At 48.3% G+C, this 17,500-nt stretch overlaps 1 protein-coding gene across 8 annotated transcripts in view; it reads right to left on the bottom strand.

Moving 5' to 3' along the window:
- LOC126573957 (mucin-19) overlaps positions 1-17,500 on the bottom strand; it is a 265,757-nt gene that overhangs the window by 100,798 nt on the left and 147,459 nt on the right. For 2 of the 8 annotated variants that reach the window (XM_050233839.1, XM_050233850.1), the window contains exon 1: positions 3,224-4,116. The exons of the other annotated variants lie outside the window; for them this stretch is intronic. The gene's annotated coding sequence lies outside the window, so the exon portion shown is untranslated. Of the gene's footprint in view, positions 1-3,223; positions 4,117-17,500 lie in introns of those variants that run through there. 8 annotated transcript variants of the gene reach the window in all.

Genomic DNA, 17,500 nt, shown 5'->3' with positions numbered 1-17,500 from the left:
TGAAGGTGGTCGGACGGAAGTGCGCGGAGTTGAAGCGTCCCGTTTGGTGTTGCTGCTGCTGCCGGTCGCTGGTCAATCGATGGCCGGCACAGTACGGGATCCATTTTGTATGAACCTTCGCGTGCGAGACCACCAGTTCGACCTCCAGTTTGACCCCTTTATCCGGGCCATCATCAAAGTGACAACCGGTGGGGTCGTCGATCTCGCTTTTACGCTTTTCCGCGCGTCGAAAGAGCCGACCAAGGAGAAGAAACAGAAAAGTTTTCCTTCTCTAATCAGCCTCCAACGTAAACGAAACGAGCATAATCGATTTCCTTCCGACGCGACGCTAATGAACATTGATTTCTGGACCTGGAACGAGAACGCCGTCTCAGATCGGTGGAAAAGGGCGCTGGTGGCCATTTTCCTTCGGCCATGTGTGTCGAGCTGTCAATTAGGGATTCTTTTTTCGCAATCCTTGCCAGCACAAATCTAGCAGCGTAGCCTCCTCACCACCTCGTAACCATTGGCAACATGTCAACGTGACGGCTGCAGCCAAGGCAGAGTCTTGGCGTCATGTACACTCACATCTATAGCAATCCGTGTCGCGCCAGCTGCGGGTTCAAGGGTTCAGAGTGCGTCATCGGAACCGAAAAGGAAGCAGAACAGAGGCAGAGGGCGATCTCCATTTTGTTTTCCTAAGACAACAATATTAAATTTTAATTACTTTAATTACGCGTGCATCATCACGCCCGATCGTAGCGTGCGTCGCGAAAGGTCCACCCCTTCCCCTTTCGCATTCCTTTGTCTCGATGGGCCCGGGGGCGGCCGGAGCTCGAGTTTCAAAGCATCATCACCTCTACTCCTCCTGCGCCACTTCAGCAAGTCTGCTGGAGGTGGTCTGGAGTGATTCGCGGAAAAGTGCAGGGATTCGTTTCCATCAAGGACACATAACAAAGCATTCCCGCAACGCGCAAATGGGTGTATGGTGTGGATCAGCCGACACCAGATGACGTGGCAGGAATGTGAGTTCTATGGTGAGTGGTAGTGTAGAATTGCAGCAAAACTGCATTCGTGCCAGTGTGGGTGTGCGTCATTGGAATAGAATAAAGATGGAGGTGTAATGCAGCACGAGCTAGGTCTCATTTCAGACCGTAAAACGACTTCAGCGGAACGTAAAATGTCTGCAAAAGTACATCCATTGATCGAGAAACCCTTTATGTTGCTTCTAGACCACTCAAGTCCTCGAATGGCATGGAACGGGAGCTGGAATGCTTTGCACAAGAGACAACAAAAGTTGAGACCAGGTACAGCTCGTCTAATGATGATAAATTGGATCGTAAACCGCAATTTTCGAATGCGAAATGCTCAAGCACACCACACGGAACCTCTTCTTCACGCAAATCTCTTGGAGCATAAATTAAACAGCTCGCCAAAAATCGGACAACGACGATGTGATCATCATATCCAAAAGTTCATCTCCTTCGGTCACCCAATCAACACACAAACGTGCACACCAAACACGGGACAATCAAATTTTGACCACATCATTAGCATTAGCTGGTCTGATTGAGTGAAGAGCCGGGCTGCCCGTAGGCAATCAGCTGCTTCTTCCTCCTTGGCCGGCAAACATTGGCGAGAGCCACCGATCATCATCGATCGAACGAAAAAGAAAAAAAAAACGACTTTCTCTCCAGCAAAAACAAAGCAAACAAAGCAGGATGTGGAAGCTTTACCGTTTTTCCCCCACCCCGGGTCAGAGTTGGCCGGATTCGAGTACGAGAACACCGGAAAGGAGGCCAACACCAGCACAGGTCCTCTCGTGAACCCGTGGCCACACCATTCACAAAAACAGGTGGTTTCTGTTCTGGCAAAACCACGCCACCGACACAACGACCACGACCACGATGACGACGACGACGACGACGACGAGGGAAAAAGCATAATTCGTGTGGCATCAGTTCGTGGCCGCATCGGTTCGTTTGTTTTGATTCCTTCCTCGCAACTCCTGCCCTCACCGGCCACCACCATCCACTCTATTCGACCGCAAATCATCGTCGGAGACCGAGGCGTACAGTGTTTTGCACGACGTTTTCGTCTCGAACAGGTGACAACGAACGACCAACAATCCGACCGACCAGGTGAGAGGCGCGCATCAGCGTGTGCGCATCATCACCATCATCATCATCCGCAATCCCTCACCTTAAAGGTAGCAAAGGTGAGCATCGTCGTCGTTTGTCGTCGTCATCGTTCAATGATCTCTCGTCCCGCGTTGGTTGGCGGCCGAAACCGAATCGTTACAACATCATCATCATCGTCGAGCGAGCAGCATCAGTCGGTCACGAACTTGGTTTCGCTTTTTCGAAAGCAATTTTTGGGTCTGGGTTTTTGCGAAAATTTATAAAACCGGCGGCCACAAAGCCTGACCACTGGGGCCACTAGTGCAACTGATGATGACGCTACTGGTGGTGACGACGGTGGCGGCATCAACCGCCGGTAGATTTGTCCTCCAAAAGCGCGCTCATCAGGCGGCAGCGATGCTTGTCGCGTTCGTCAATGTCGTGGCCGCGGACAAGAAGGGAGCAAACATCAACAACAACAACAACGAACAGAACGATGGTTTGGTTCCGTTTGAGCGATTTTTGGAGCGATTGTTGTACACTTCTCCTGGCGAACTCTATTGCTCCTCAGTGCCAGTCGGTCTTCCAGAGAGGAGGCGAATGTTTTTCTATGTTTTCTGTTACATTTAAAGGGGTACAACAAATGCCGTAACATGCCGCTGCCGCGCTGCTGCTATCGAGCGAGAGGCGGTCGAGTTGAAACGGTGGCGGTGATTCGCCGACAACAACTAATACTCGCACACACTGTGAGGCGAGATAAGAGATACAAGCCCGAGGAGAAGTGCGTCTTCGCGGTGCCTTTTGCGGTGTCTTTTGCGGTGCCTTTTGCTTTCATCATCATCAACCCATCTTGTACAACCCACTGACGGTAGTTTTGCGCTTCGATCACCACAAATACCAATACTCTTGTGACTCAGAAACGAACGCTGTATTTTCACTTCAATTTTCCACTAAACAAAAATCAAAATTTCCCACCCTTAAATTCTACCACCGCGCACCCGAATTTCCCAATCAAACTTCTTTAAATTCCCGTACAATCTGCGGGCTGCGGTGAAGAGATACTCCTTCTGGTGCTACTGCTCTTGGTACTGCTATTACCGAGGCGACTATAGAAGAACCATTACCTCGACGTTCTATCGTTGGAGCGCTTTTTTTTGCGCTTCCGGGAAAATTCCTCAATCTGTCTGCATCCGGTCGAACACAGCGCGCTGGATCCGGCTTTAAAGCAGCTCTGGACTGTGGTGCTGGTGCAATCACTTTAATCCAAAAACCGGGAACTGACGGGAAGCACTACTTCAAGCTTCGGTTGCCTTCTGGTGCGTTGCGTGTGAAGAATCAGCCGAAAGATTTTACTCCATTATCTTCATCGCACGCACAGCCACGCACTGAACACAGTTGTGATAACAATTTTCCTTTTTCTTTATCTTTCACAGCACTACTGCTTCACAGGGCCCGCACGCGCTCTCTCTCTCTCTCTCTCTGTTGCGGCAAGAGAACACACTTTAAACTACGCCAAGATATGCACATTAGCTTTGCACCATTCACTTTGCGTCGTAGTCGATGGCTACACTGCTGCTGCTGCTGCTGCTCACAAGTGCCACCACCAATGACACCAGATCCGATCTCTTGGTTTTACACTTTTCATGATTTTCCCGACCTTGGGGGACGGATTTTCTGTCACGGATTAGATGCTCACTCTATAAACACCACACCAACAGCCCCGACGATCAACCTTCCTCCCAGCGGTGGGGACTAATTCTTTGAAACGTAAAATTGCGTCTCACTCACTCGCGGATGATGCTGAATGGGACACTATCTCCGCACGCTCGGTTTCTCGTTGTTAATTGCCTTCAAGGTGGTGCACCACCAATGGACTGACTGACTGGCTGTTGCAGCTCCTGCCGCTAATACAATTACTACTGACTGGACTGTTCTGAATTGGCGAATTGCGTTGCCCAAGTTGGCCTCCGTTGGCCCGTTGGGTGCGTCGATGATGCGGGATGTCGTTACTGTAAGAACCGCGCCACAAAACTGGCGGACGGTTGTAGCAGTGCCGTGGCCATTGACGACATCCCGACGTTCATTCGGTCGGAATCGTGCCCCGGCGGTTCATTCATTCTGCTTCGTGCTGGGTGCCGGGTTTTGGTTGGTCGGTCGGCTGTGAGCTTATGCGTAAAGAGAAACCTGTTTCCACCCCTTTCACCCTCGGTGTACAGTGTTTTCCGTAGGTTTTTTTTGGCCTCGATTGTAAAGCATTGCGAGTAAGCATACGAAATGGACACTTTTCGTTTAGTAGAGTAGTGTTTAGTAGATTATTAGTATATTTAAGCAAACATATTGATACATTTATGGGCACAGTAAGGACTGTGTTGTAGGATCATTTAGTAGCAGTACAATAACTGGATAATTTAGTAGCATTCGATTCCTTCCACTTATAACATGGAGCTTTACTATCATGAACAGTAGATTGGACGTTCGAACAAAGGCACGGCGCGAGAAAGAGTCACACAGCCTACTATTAGCTCTTGGAAATACACATAATGAACTGACTGTTTCCAAATATTATCTTTCGAAAATGAAATTTGTAGTAGCCTGTGTTCTTTTCGGGTGGTTTTTGTGAGGAACAACATTAAAAAAAACGAAATTATATCGAAACACATCATTTTTCAGGTAATAAATATTACTTATTGCTAAAACAGCTTGATTTCTACATGTTTCTACATATTGTGGCAATTTATAGACTAGTGTTTCAACAAAAAAACATTTTCTACCATGTCAAATCTCCATGGACAATAATTTCAAAGTAGTCAGTTGAATTTATCATCACGAAGCGCACTGTACGCCGTGCGGTTTCGAGTTCCGAGTGGTTTCCGAGAAATTTCCCAGCATAAAACTAACCAACACATACTCGTGCACATTCCGTGTTCGGTGCTGAGATCCTCGGCACGGTGTTCACGCGAACACAAAATCAGCTGGATGATGGCACGACACGAACTCGCCGCCGCCGCTGATGATGATGATGATACCGTCCACGACGATGATGATGATGATGGGTGGGAACGAATGGCTTCGAAAAACGAGCCTTCGGTTCGAAGGACGAACGCGAAAATCCTCCCTCGCTCGTTCGCTCACGATGATGCTCCTTCGGAAGGAAGTCTCTCCGCCAGCAACAACAACGACCTCACACATTTGCAACGCGAAGCGCGCACTGGATATGAGTTTTTCATGCGGCATTTTTCGCATTTTCCCACCCACTTCCTTGCTGCCCTTTCCCTTTTTTCCTGGGGAGACGGATGTGGGTTTGAGCGAGGACGGAGGAAAAAAAAAGGAAAAGGGGAGGAATCTGGGTGGAAAATTGTTGTCCTCCCGGAGTGGAATGGGAGAACCAGGCTCCCCAAATTGCCGACGGGCCTTGGGGCGAACTTTAAAGCGGTTTTCGCTTCGTCTGGAGGCGACTCGCGCTTTAAGGAACTCGTGGAGCTCGAGGTCCGGAGAAAGGAAGTCTGTTCTTCAGTTTGGAGACGTACATCACGTCGCGGTGATTCACGTCAGCGTGAGCTAAAAATCGTGAGTCTTTTTTAGAGTCTCCTACACTGGATGTCGAGCTTACGGACTACCAAATTCTTGACAACTTTGCAGATCCCTTCCTCGAGCTCCTTGAACTCGTAGAAAAGAAACAGCAGCTCGGCTCGTCGGAAGGTCACATCATGCCACACCAACGCATCAACGCATAACTTACGCGTTGAAATTTATCTTGCAAACAACACTCTCGCCTCTCCACTATCATCGCCTCTCGCCGTCCCCTTTTGGCGTCGATTGTTTGTTCACAAGTTCGGCCTGATATCAACCTTCATCAACGCCGACAGGAACGTGGAAGGAAACGACCGTCCTTACATTCCACACGGAGCGACCTGGTGAAGCCCCTTTGGAGCGCATTTTTCTCGAAGCCACCACAATTTTCCGCCGAAACAGCAGCGGTAGTAGCAGCAGCAGGAGGTCCTCCAGGTCCGTAGACGATAGGCGAGGCTCGCAAATCTGCATACATTACACGAAATGAAGCGTCTCCACGATGCTGCTGCTACTGGTGCTACTCCTGCGAGTGTCACACATGTCGCACAGCGTGTACGTGTGCTGTGGCAAGGCTCAACCCATTAACCGCCAGATTAAAGACATTAAAAATTCGACAAACCCCGCGAGCTGCCTTTGGCGCTACGCCCGAATTTTCCCCATTTTAATGCCCAAAGAAAGTCGTGGAAAATTCGTTGGCAAAAGTTGGTTTAATGGTGTCAACCCCCCTAGAAAGCTGGTACCACGTGTATCGGTGCGTGTTAACACGATCCGGATTTGATGCTCGTACCCCACGGGTTGCTAGGATTCATTGTTTCATAAAACTCAATCGTGTGCATCGAAGAAGGCGAAAAAGGGGTTTGACAGTTCAGTTCTGGAATGGGGCACCGGTTCCTTCGATCCACAAAGTCAACAAACTGCGATACGGATACATCACCGTCGCATGAGGCGCATTTTCTTGAATAACCAGAGACACTCCTTCACCGGAGGAACGGTGTCTTGCCGGTATAGGGGCCATCTTCCGGTGATACTTTTCTTTTTACTACACAGCTCACCACAGCCCTCCCCTCGATTCACCGTGCACCTTGAAGCAGAATGAAGAGACAACACAACACCGTCAGAACGTGTCCTCGGCGACAGAGGCAGGAGCGAATCGAATGAAAAGTTGAACAACGGCGCACAACGTGGTGTGAGCTGTGGCAAGTTTCTTTGCAGACTTTTCTTCATTCACCACTCACGCTTACGCCACTTGTTTCTTATCCGGCCATACACCGCTGCTGCACTTTGCTGTTGCTTCCCTTTGGCCTTCGCCTTCACCTTCACTGATTCTCGGCAGCCAGGGTGGAGACTCCTGGCGAGCGGTTATAACCGATTCAACGATGAGTCGAGATGGCTATTGCGTCGCTTCTGCTTCTGCCGTTTCCACCTTTCCGTTCGCCCGTTTGCTGTCTTGGTTCGCTTCGCTTCGGAAAACAATCTCGTAAAGTACTGCTCGACCCCGTGCGTTCGAGGTGTCCGCAGACGGAACGCTTTCGCTTTCGTATAAAGCGGCGTGAAGCGCGTAGGAACCAGGGAAACAACTTGGGAGATAAAAAAGAAGAAGCGCAGCATCTTCGAAGACGAATCGATTAGACACGAACAGAAGATGGAGCAGAGGATTAGACATAGTAGAAGACACACAGGCTGTGTGCATTGTTTAGAAGTTTCCAGAGGGCAATGAAGCAGCGCGTCACGACGCTGGTCTGAGTGCTGCTGGCTCCAAAATTTACATTCGACGAACCACTTCAGCGAACCACGAACCATAAGGTACAGCAACTTCTAAATATTTCCCAAAAGAAATAAACTCCAAGCTCCTCTCCGCAAAGAGGTCGAAGACTGTGACGGGGGCCAAGTCCGAGTGGCCATCGAGAGGCGTCAACAAGTGAGCCGCGGCAGCACTTGTGTGAAGTCATCTCGCCTTTTGGAAAAGGCTCTCAAGTGGACGCGCTCCTCAAGACGGCGCTAATGAGGAAACGCTTATCCTACATTCCGCGGTCAGCCTGGAGCCCGGAGACCGCTGCCATGCGCCATGGCCAGCGGCGGGAATTTTAATGAAATTCTATTCTTCTTATACTCCGTCTTCACTCAGAGCGGGGGGCATGATTTTAAAGATGCCCTGGTGTGGCCCTTAGATGAGTTCCCGCAGATTAGGAGACCTTCCTTCGGCGGAGAAAGTGTTGGATCGATTCAAGATTCTGCCCCGAAGCAAGTGACGGTACTTCGATGATTGCGTGAATGAGTGAAATCAATCATTGTTGAAATCATGTGGCCCTGAATCGTTGGACTAAAATGAGAAAACAAAATCTTCCTTCTCTCGCTCTCTCTGTCTGCTATCGAAATTGTTGGATTGTTTTTTGCCACCGACCGTAGTAGACGCCTGCATATGTATATGCACGACATGAATCTCATTACCGTCCACCATCGGCAGCGTCGTCTATCAATGGCCAGCTCAACGAGAACATGGCCAACGTGCCCGAGCGCGCCTAACGAGCAGTTCGCCTGTCCGTCGGTCCTGGCGGCTTGACGGGGGAGCCAAAACATCGGCCGGAGCATAAGAAATCATCATTAATAGGCACGCGGGGCAGAAGACTCAGGGCACGGACAAAACACAATGGACACCACCGCGTCGCCTGATGGATGGTTGTCTGGGCCGCCCCGTTCGTTCGTGGTCGTTCGCTTTCTTCCAGTTGCTGGAACAATTTCCTGGAAAAAAGGGCCAACAATCCTTGGCGCGAACGTCGCGTCTCTTTCTTATCTCTTTCTCCCGGTGAAATGAGCAATGGAAGAGAGGGAGGGGACCGGAGAGCTAGCATCATAAATGCATCTCCATAGCGCGCGCCATCACGCGACCTAGACTGACGCCCGGGGGGCCTAGAGCGCTTTTCTTCGCTTCAATTCAAATACTCAATGGTCTACTCTTCGGCTGCTGTTGCTCCATAATTGCCTCAGAGCGTCGATGGTGCTCGGTCGTTCTCGGTTCTATTGTGAAAAGCGCGAGTGCGCCCCAGCAATTAGTTTTCTTTTTATTTGGAAGAGCAGAAAGAACAAAAAATCTTGCCTTCCGTCCAAATTATTGCCCAATCGAAGTGGTATTCTAACAATTGTTCCAGTGCTCATTATCACTAAGAGGATTCCTCAACGTTCTTGAGTCATTTTTGATTGGGATTTTTCGGAAAATTCATACCAAACCTTTACCAACATTAACACTAGTACGGTTGAAGAGCTGACGCTAGAATACCACAACGTGCGCTGCAAATTTTCTAGCTTATCATCCTTTAAGTTCACTTGAATGGATCCAGAAGAGCTGATTATTAAATACCCAAAAAAAGGAGAATTATTCGCCGACCTTTCGTGAAGTCCTGTTTCCACCACTTTTTTTACACGATAAACAACCTCCTCTTGCACCTCGATTTATGTGATAATCCGGCACTGACACTATCTCGGAACACGGCGACAGCAGAGACCGAGCGACGAGCGTATCACAACACAAGTAGTTGAGGATGTGTCAAGAGCATCGATCATCATCTCAACGGCCGAGGGCAGGTGGCTGGTGGCTGGTGGCAGTATGAAGTGGGATGCGTGGAGCTGAAATCCAGATTCCCTTCTCTCTACATGCGCCTAGTCTCTGCATGTGATTTCTGTTTACTCCGACTCCGACTCCCGAGGTCGATTTGGGAGTTTTATTGTCTTCTTATGCTTCTGACTGAACAGGGATCCCACTTGGGACCACTTGAAGCTCCACTCAAAAATCCATCAATCAAAGACCGTGGTGGCCAGCCACGGCCTGTTTGGTTGGTTGCGGTTTGGCGTGCGACCGAAACCGGGCTCTAACCGCCAGAAATGCGCCGCCTTTGATGCGATCTCTGGGTCGCTAGAGCGCCTCGGGGGCCAAGGCCATCATATGCAGCAAAGTCAAGGCATACCTGATGGTGGCCGTCGCGTCGGTGTGTGGTGTCGACTTCATAAAATCTAATCGAAAGTAACAAGTGCGTGACTCGTTAAATATTTACCAAGTCCTTCTCGAGCGACGTCGACGACGAAGACTCCGAATGGCGAATATAAGTTTTCCAGATCTCTCTCTCTCTCTACCTCTCTACCTCGTCGCTCTCCCGACCGGATGACGGACTCGCCTCCGAATCCACCGGATAGGAGTTTGTTTCATTCAATTTCAGTTCCAGCAAACGGCGCGAGATGGAGACCAAAGTAATCGCCCATCGTTATCCTCCTGTCGTGCGGATTCGCATTCTGGAGGATTCCCTCTTTCTCTTTTCGGTATAATCTTTCCGTGCTTCTATTTTGGACTGTATTTGTGTGCGCGATACCGACACCTCTCCAGTCCTTAAAGGACCAGCAGCAGCAACCTCGTGGTGTTTGTTTAGTGCGGAGCAAATTTGTCTTCGCCCAGTAGCACCAGGATTCGATTCGCAGAAAGAAAAAGGGAGAAAGAAAGAAAGTTGGTGTCCCCCCGGCCATCCCGTCGGGGTCGTTGTGACCCCGACACCGGTGATGGATGTGAAGCCGTTTGCTGCTAGAAGGAAGAAGAAGGAAATGTCACTCTTAATCGAACTGAAATCTATTCGCCATTCGCTCTGTTCGTCTAAGCGGGCAATAAGAAACAGTCCACCAGCACTAGGAACGAGTGGGTGAGGGAAAAGCTGGGAAAACGATGTTTGACAGCGGAAAATAAAAGTATAGTTTTTGTCTGACACTCCGGAGGGGAAACACTTCGTCTCCAGGCCTTGTTTGCGTTCACCTCTGGCTGGAGTGCTGGTCCGGGTGGTGGCTGGGGATCAAACATTTCATCATCGACTCGTTAAGCACTTGTTGGAATCCCGGAATGTCCTGGCCACCCTTTCACTCACCGAAAGCTGAGTCTTGCTGGTCGTCTTCGTTGTTGGTGGAAATGAAAATCGAAACAAACGGAAAAGCGAACAGTTCCGTGATGCCTTGCAAGAAAGTCGAATGGAATGTTCCAAGAACGCCATCCCTGGCAAGTATTTTTCATTTCTCTTTCCCTCTCCCTCTCCCTGAATGTCTCTGGAACAAGGAACATCCTGACAGTCCGGATGTCGACTTCGGCGCGGGAACGACGGATTGGGTGGCTAGCGGGGCGATAATTGAAATTGCACGGAAGTCAAACGTTTGCTAGACGATCGAATGCTTGCCATTCTTCGCGAAGGGGCGGCCACGCCAGCTAGTCTTGTTAAATCCTTTTTCTTCGCGTTTTTTTCCCGGCAGGGAGCTGGAGCTTCGTTGCTTTTTCCCCTTGGTTTCGATAAAAAATGGAGGCAAAAAATGGGGAATGGAAATGGCACTTTAAACCGAGAAAAAACAAATCTCCTTCATGGGAAGGGGGTTGGTGAGGAACCACTGGATAGATATTTACATTCTACCCAGAAAGGTGTGTGTCTCCTTTAGATACCGATTCCGATTAAGCAAAGACATTGGACGTGTTAATTTGGTTTCTTAATTTGCTTTCTGATTTATTTGGATTTAGGGCGCGATAAGAACACCCGACACCCCCCCATTGAAGTGATGGTGATCGATGGATGCAGCACATTTTTTGTTGTCTCTCTCTCAGGATGTTGCTTCAATTTGAAGATGTCGCGAGCCGATAGACAATTCCCCCACCCCGCGGGCGTGTCTGCGATAGTCTTCGACGCGCGTCTAATTACTCGTTTCATTTGTAATGAATATTCATTTATCTCGGATGGACAAAAAACGCAAAATATTGAGAATCGCCCGCACGCCCGGGCTGTCGCAAATGACGCGTGGCATTCGCGATTTCCTTCATTCTTTTTTTCTTTCAGAGTTTTCTGCGACAAACTCTCGTTCGTCGCATGTCCTTTTGGGCCGCGAGGATGCTCAGGAAGCTGCGCTTCCTTTCGCTTTCGCCTTAATTAGCCTTTTTAATGAGTTTGTTTAACATTTTAGTAATGGAAAAAATGGAAAACATCCCCATGGCCGCTCACCGAAGCACCGCGGTCCTCCATTTTCTCACCACGGATGAGTCTATTTTGACATAAAAATGTGCGGGGAAAAGTGCTTCCGCATTCTTGCCGCGACATGGACCATTTTCTTTTTTATATAACATTGTTTTATGAGTCAACTCGTAAAGAAACTGTGGTTTACCTTTTATAGGCGTTGGTGTGATGGGGTGTGTGCTTCTTGGAGCTTTAAGAACTCGAAATATTTGATTTTGCATATTTCTTGTGACCATCAGGGTGTTAGCCATTCACCATGCACCTTAGATAGAATGAAGAAGATTCTAAAGATTCCTAAATCTAGTATCCGTTGCCTGCATCCCAGAAACAATCCTAGGAGGCGTAGTATGCTTGGAATAATTGATTTAAAAGCAGAAGCGCCTCATTCCTTTTAAAAATAGTAATCGTGGGATGGTCTTATAAATTGAGACTGAAACTAGAAAGTTTCTACATCCAGGAACTAAAAACAGGATTCGATTTAAATTGAACCTGATTGATTTTTATGCTAGACCATAAGTTGCTCGTTTCATCGAGCGTCAAATGATGCTTTCCATCAACGAACGATCCAAAGAGACCTCGCACAGAATGGAGAACATACCTTACCCTTTGCCTTATCCGACAGAATGGGTGCGTGTCTCGTTCCACTACTCCATCCAACTCGAGAACATGCCTCCAGCAAGTCACGTTCTAGCCCGGTAACTTCAAACAGCATTCGGTACCGATCGGGGTGCATCGGGTTTTAATTAAATTATTCAAACAACAAGTCGTTTACGAACCCACAAACTAGTTCCTTCCCCTTGTCCCCTGGTTTTCCCAGGCCCCTTGGTCACCCTACGCCCTCTCTAGTGCCCTCTCTAGTGGCAATGTCGTCGTCGTCGTTGGCGGCGGCAAAGTTTCGAGTGCACTCTCGCAGGCGCAGCACATGAGCGAACGATTTACAATTTGTTTTCTCGTTCTCGTTTTCCCTTTAATTTGCTAAAGTGAAACTCGGGAAAACTCACTGAACTGCTGCTCCCTTCCTCCTATAAAAGGAGGGAAGCATAAAACACACCGGTTCCACCTTATCTCCCTTTTCCGAGCAACGATCGAACACGAGTGAGAGCGTGAGAAAATGGGTTTTCGGGAGTAAAATTCAAGGTAAACTCATTACCTTTCACCGCGGTGCCGGTAGGATTGCGAGAAAATTCTTTCCTTCCCTTACTGAACGCCGGATACGTGATCCCGGGATCCGGCACTGGTCCGGATGGTAGGTTCGGTGAATCTGAAGAATCTGTCGTATGCGTTCGAACCGTTTACCTTGCCCATTAGGTATGCTAATTAATCTCGGCAGAGCAGGCAGGCAGGCAGGTCCTTAACGGCGTGAGAGGGTATCGACTGCGATGACTGCCTTTTGGAAGTGGTATTTTACATTCTACCAACCGGAGCACGCGTGTGAGTCGATGCCAAATGTTGGTCGTCGCTGATGATGGTGGCAATATAGGGATCGGTTGTTGGGATTACAACATTAATGAGTTTTCCCTCCTTTTTTCCTTCTTTTCTTTCTTTCTTTCCTGCTCTGCGATCTATTCGCTCCCTTGTTCGGTGTTCGAGGACCGTTGAGTGTTGTTTTGCATCGGAAATGCCAATATTTTCCCTTTTCATCTATTCAGCGCGTGGTCTTCGAGGGGTTTTTAATCTGCTTTTTACCATTTGCTAACTGCTTGTTTTATGCTACACACTCTGAGAGAGTAAATGGAGGGAGTTGGGGTTTATTCTGAGATTTGTTTTTTTTTAATGTTTGTCCTTTCAACTTCGTTTTAAAATCTTCGCAATCAAAGTCATACTATTTGATGTCCTGTAGTGTTGTGTCCAGCTCTCCTGCTGCTGTAATTACAACATAATAGTTGTTCACACTCCATTCAGTAAATTCCCGCGTGTTACCCGTTATGTTTCGTAAACACTCTCGCACCATTTGCCATTTTAAATCACTCTCCTCGACCCACGAATCGTGTCCTTCGAACATCAAACGGTCAGCAATCAATGGCAAAAGGGGTCAACACCTCCCAATCGCCGGGCTGCGCAGAGATTGAAAATGGCCATTCCTTTTCGGGGTCATTCCTCCCATGCCTCTTTTTATGGTGCTCCTGGTGCCTGTTGCCGCGATTTTATTTTTTTACACAAAAAAGAAGGTAATTAAAAGGGGTTCTCGGTCGCTAATTACAGGTACGCGACAGGCAGTACATCGCATCCCTTCCCATTGACATATGGATCGCTCGTCATCGCATGGTGCAATCGCTTCGGGAGGTTCTGAGGTGGTTATGAGTTAAATTATTTATCATTACACCTTCCGCGAGGTGACCGCGGGACCTTTTGTTGATCTCTCGTGCTGTGAGCGTGTTGCTCGCGAAAGGTGTCGGCAGAATTTTACATTATTTGCTCGCCACCAGCTGATCGTCCGATTGGTGATGGTTGGTGGTGGTTGGTTGAGTTTAATTTGGTCCGTGATTTATGGCTCTTCTGGGCGCGCGGTCTCATTGAGAGTTTGTGTGCCGCACGACGCATCATCCGTAGTGCTTTATGATTATTACCTCGCGCACAACAACCTCGGTGCAGTTTGTGTGCATTTCCTGCTCGAAAGCGCACTTTTAGTTTTGCGAAGCTGCCACCACATCTCGTCTCGTCTTGGCACGCGAATGCATCCTCCTAGTCGCCTAGCAGGAATGCCGCAGATTGAAGATTCAAATCCTAATGAGAAAAATAGAGAGAGTGAAACAGAGAGCACTACTCCTCGTTGTAGTACAGCTCGCAACCGAAATGAAGTAGTGTTTATGGTGCATCCATTTCCGACGAGAGGCCACCTCGCGTACCTCGCGTTGGGAGGAACCGGGTGGATATGTTTATGAAATCGTTGATTAACGTGGCGGCCTAGCACGGGGTGCAGGTGGTTTGATGCAGCAGCAGCAGATGAAATAAATACTGGCGCTTTTTAATGTTGAAGTTTAATTAGAAAATCCAATGAATTATGCGTCGATGGATGGTGGCGAGTGAGTGTGCGAGCGAGCGAGGTGTCCATTTCAACCGGTAATATATGATGCAGCAGGGGGAGCAGCAGCATCCGAGGATTGGGTGCCGGGTGGTAATGGTACGATTTATATCTAAATGCCAATGGCTAGACAACGACCATTAGGAGCGGACAGGCAGCCTGCCTGGTTGGTGCAGAGTAGTTGCGGTTAATAGTTTGTTTAAAGTTAGTTTTAATTCGTTCGAGGTTGAGTTTTGATTTCACTCAGGGAAATCCGGCTTCTACGAGGATCGGTTTCATGGCGCTGATGCAGCTGATGACGAGGAGGCCATAATGATGCTGAACTTTAGCGACTGACCGGTAGAACGAGTGACTGTTTTTGGGGTGGAAAACATTAAAATTCATCGGGAATCCATATGAAAGGAAGGAGTAAGCAAGGATTGGTATTCAACTTGTAATACTGCTAGAGTAGAAGTAATATTTATTTTGTGTATAAATAACTGATATTTCAGCACTAAATTATACTTATTTTGAATAGCACACATTTGTATAAATAGCAGACATTTGAAAAAAGATAAAGCACTGTAACCGTCGGCCACTTCAAAACAGCAAGATTCATTCATTCTCGTGCAGCAGCAGCAGCACCGTGCTCGTGGTTGCTGCTGCACCATTCAAGATGACGATTTATCTCAATTCCAACCATCCACTGCAAGACGACGACGACGAACGAACGTTGGCCCCTACATTGCGGAATCGTGAAAGAGTTCTTGCTTCGAAGGCCCCGCAGGAATGGCGCGCAGCGAAACCAAAACGCCAAGTTACGCCATCGCGTTTCGCGCGAAAACAAAAACCACAAACCTTGCACAGCGCTTCAGGCAACATTTGGTGGTCGCGAAGAGAGGAATGCTGGTAAGGAAGGGCACGAAAGACGCCAAGACGACGACGACGGTGCGAGGCGCGAAAAATGTCGAAAAATGGAATGAAAATTTGATGCGGCCATTGAAGAGTGCGCGAGAAGCGAAGCCCTGTAGCGCTGCGGCAACTGCTGCTGCTGATTGCATAACGGCAACTCGAGCTCTTGTTGAGGGTTGTTCTTCTTCAACTTTTCTCAATCATCCTTACGCCAACACACGCCCATTCACTTAAGAACGAGGAGGAGGAGGATGGGGAGGAAAGGCCAAGGAATGTTGAGTTGATTTCGAACATATTTGATTTGATAGGATCTAATCGTTTCTCCTGGAGGATCCTGGAGACTATCCAGACATCCGAGCTGACGGTTAAAGCACTGGTAAAGGGGTTGACAGACTAGAAGAGTCGCTGGTGAACTCTCTGGTCGGTTCCGGAGTGCGCACAGAAACCATAAACCGTAAAAACTTTAAACCGGCTCTCCGGTTCTCTCTCTCTCTCTTTTTAAATCACGGGCATTACAAGCTAGACACTACGGAGGGAAATTACTTTCTGCTGCTGCCAAGAAAGTTGCTCACTTTATTATCTTGTCCAGAAATTAATTTCTTCCTCCAGCGCTGGAAGGAAGGAAATGGTTATCTGTTCCCTCTGTACATTGAGTTTGACCATCTTGTTGGTTCGTGGCGATTCGGGAGTCCATTTGCAGTGCAACGAATAGACATTCTTTTGTGGATTATGCTTCGAGCATTACCAGTAGTAGCAAGTGTAATAAGCGGAATCAGAATCCCCGCGGTCTGGGTTTCTGGGGAAATGACCACTAGCTAACAATTAGCAAACAAAGTTTGTCAAACAAACATTTTCCACCGAAAAAAAACTCTTCCACGATCGATGACCAGGAAAGACGCAGCCCGGAAGTGCATTGTAAATGGCACGAAATTGCCTTTTTACACCAACTTTCGTGTGGCCCGATGAGAATGTTTAGTTTCGTTGTTTTTTGCTGCTTTCCAGTTCTGGCCTGTTTTTCAGCACCATTTGTTCCAATTTCCAGTGGGAATAAGAAACCACGAAATTCGCGAAACTCCCGGCATGATGACGTGCCACCACTTCCATACTAGTCACGGGATCGAAAGCAGCAGCAGAGTTCCGTAGACCACCGCCAAGGGATGTGGTAGGTTTATGCAAATATTTGAATGACTTGTTTGGCAGCTTGGTAGCGGGTATCTTCTTGGCTTCGGTCAGGTTCATGTACAAGTGCTGCTACCGTTGCCGTTACTGCTGCTGCCGTTGCTGCTGCTAATGAATGTCGATTCCGTTTTTCGCGTATTTCCGCGCGCTTGTTTACACTCGTTTCACCGGAATTGCAGCTCTTTGCAGATCCCCGCGCCGAAGGATCGTGTCGTTAGGATCGTCTTTTTTTGCTTTTTCCTTCCCCAAAGAAGAAGCGCGAGTCAACCAGATCGAAAGTGTCTTTCCGTTCGTGGTATCAGCGTAAGAATTCGCCGTAATTTCGTAACGGTTTGCAGTTCGTTTGCACTTCCACGCCACGCCGCGTTCCCTCTTTTGCTCCTGGGAGTCCTGTCTTCATGATGCTTCCTTTCCCTTTTTCTTGCTACCAGACTTCCTGCCTGCCTGCCAGCCTGCCTGCCACGTTGAGCCTTCATTTTCCATTCATTATCTTGCTCTTGCTGTGCATAATTAATTGACGGCTTAAAGAGTTGAGTCGTATTGTCAGGAGGAGCGCAATCGCGAAGCAGAACCAGCAAACCGCTGGCAGACGAGGAACAGACTGCCAGAGACAGGCTGATAGGGGTCTGTGGGCGCGGTGTGGAAATGGAAAATTTATCACAATTGGATATTAAATTATCATTCGAAATTATGAATGAACCAGATGAAGCTGGAAAGAG

The sequence above is a fragment of the Anopheles aquasalis genome, chromosome 2 (assembly GCF_943734665.1).
Source record: "Anopheles aquasalis chromosome 2, idAnoAquaMG_Q_19, whole genome shotgun sequence".
Lineage (NCBI taxonomy): Eukaryota > Metazoa > Arthropoda > Insecta > Diptera > Culicidae > Anopheles > Anopheles aquasalis.
Note: the sequence above shows the minus strand (reverse complement) of the source record. Positions and strands in the feature narration are given on the sequence as shown.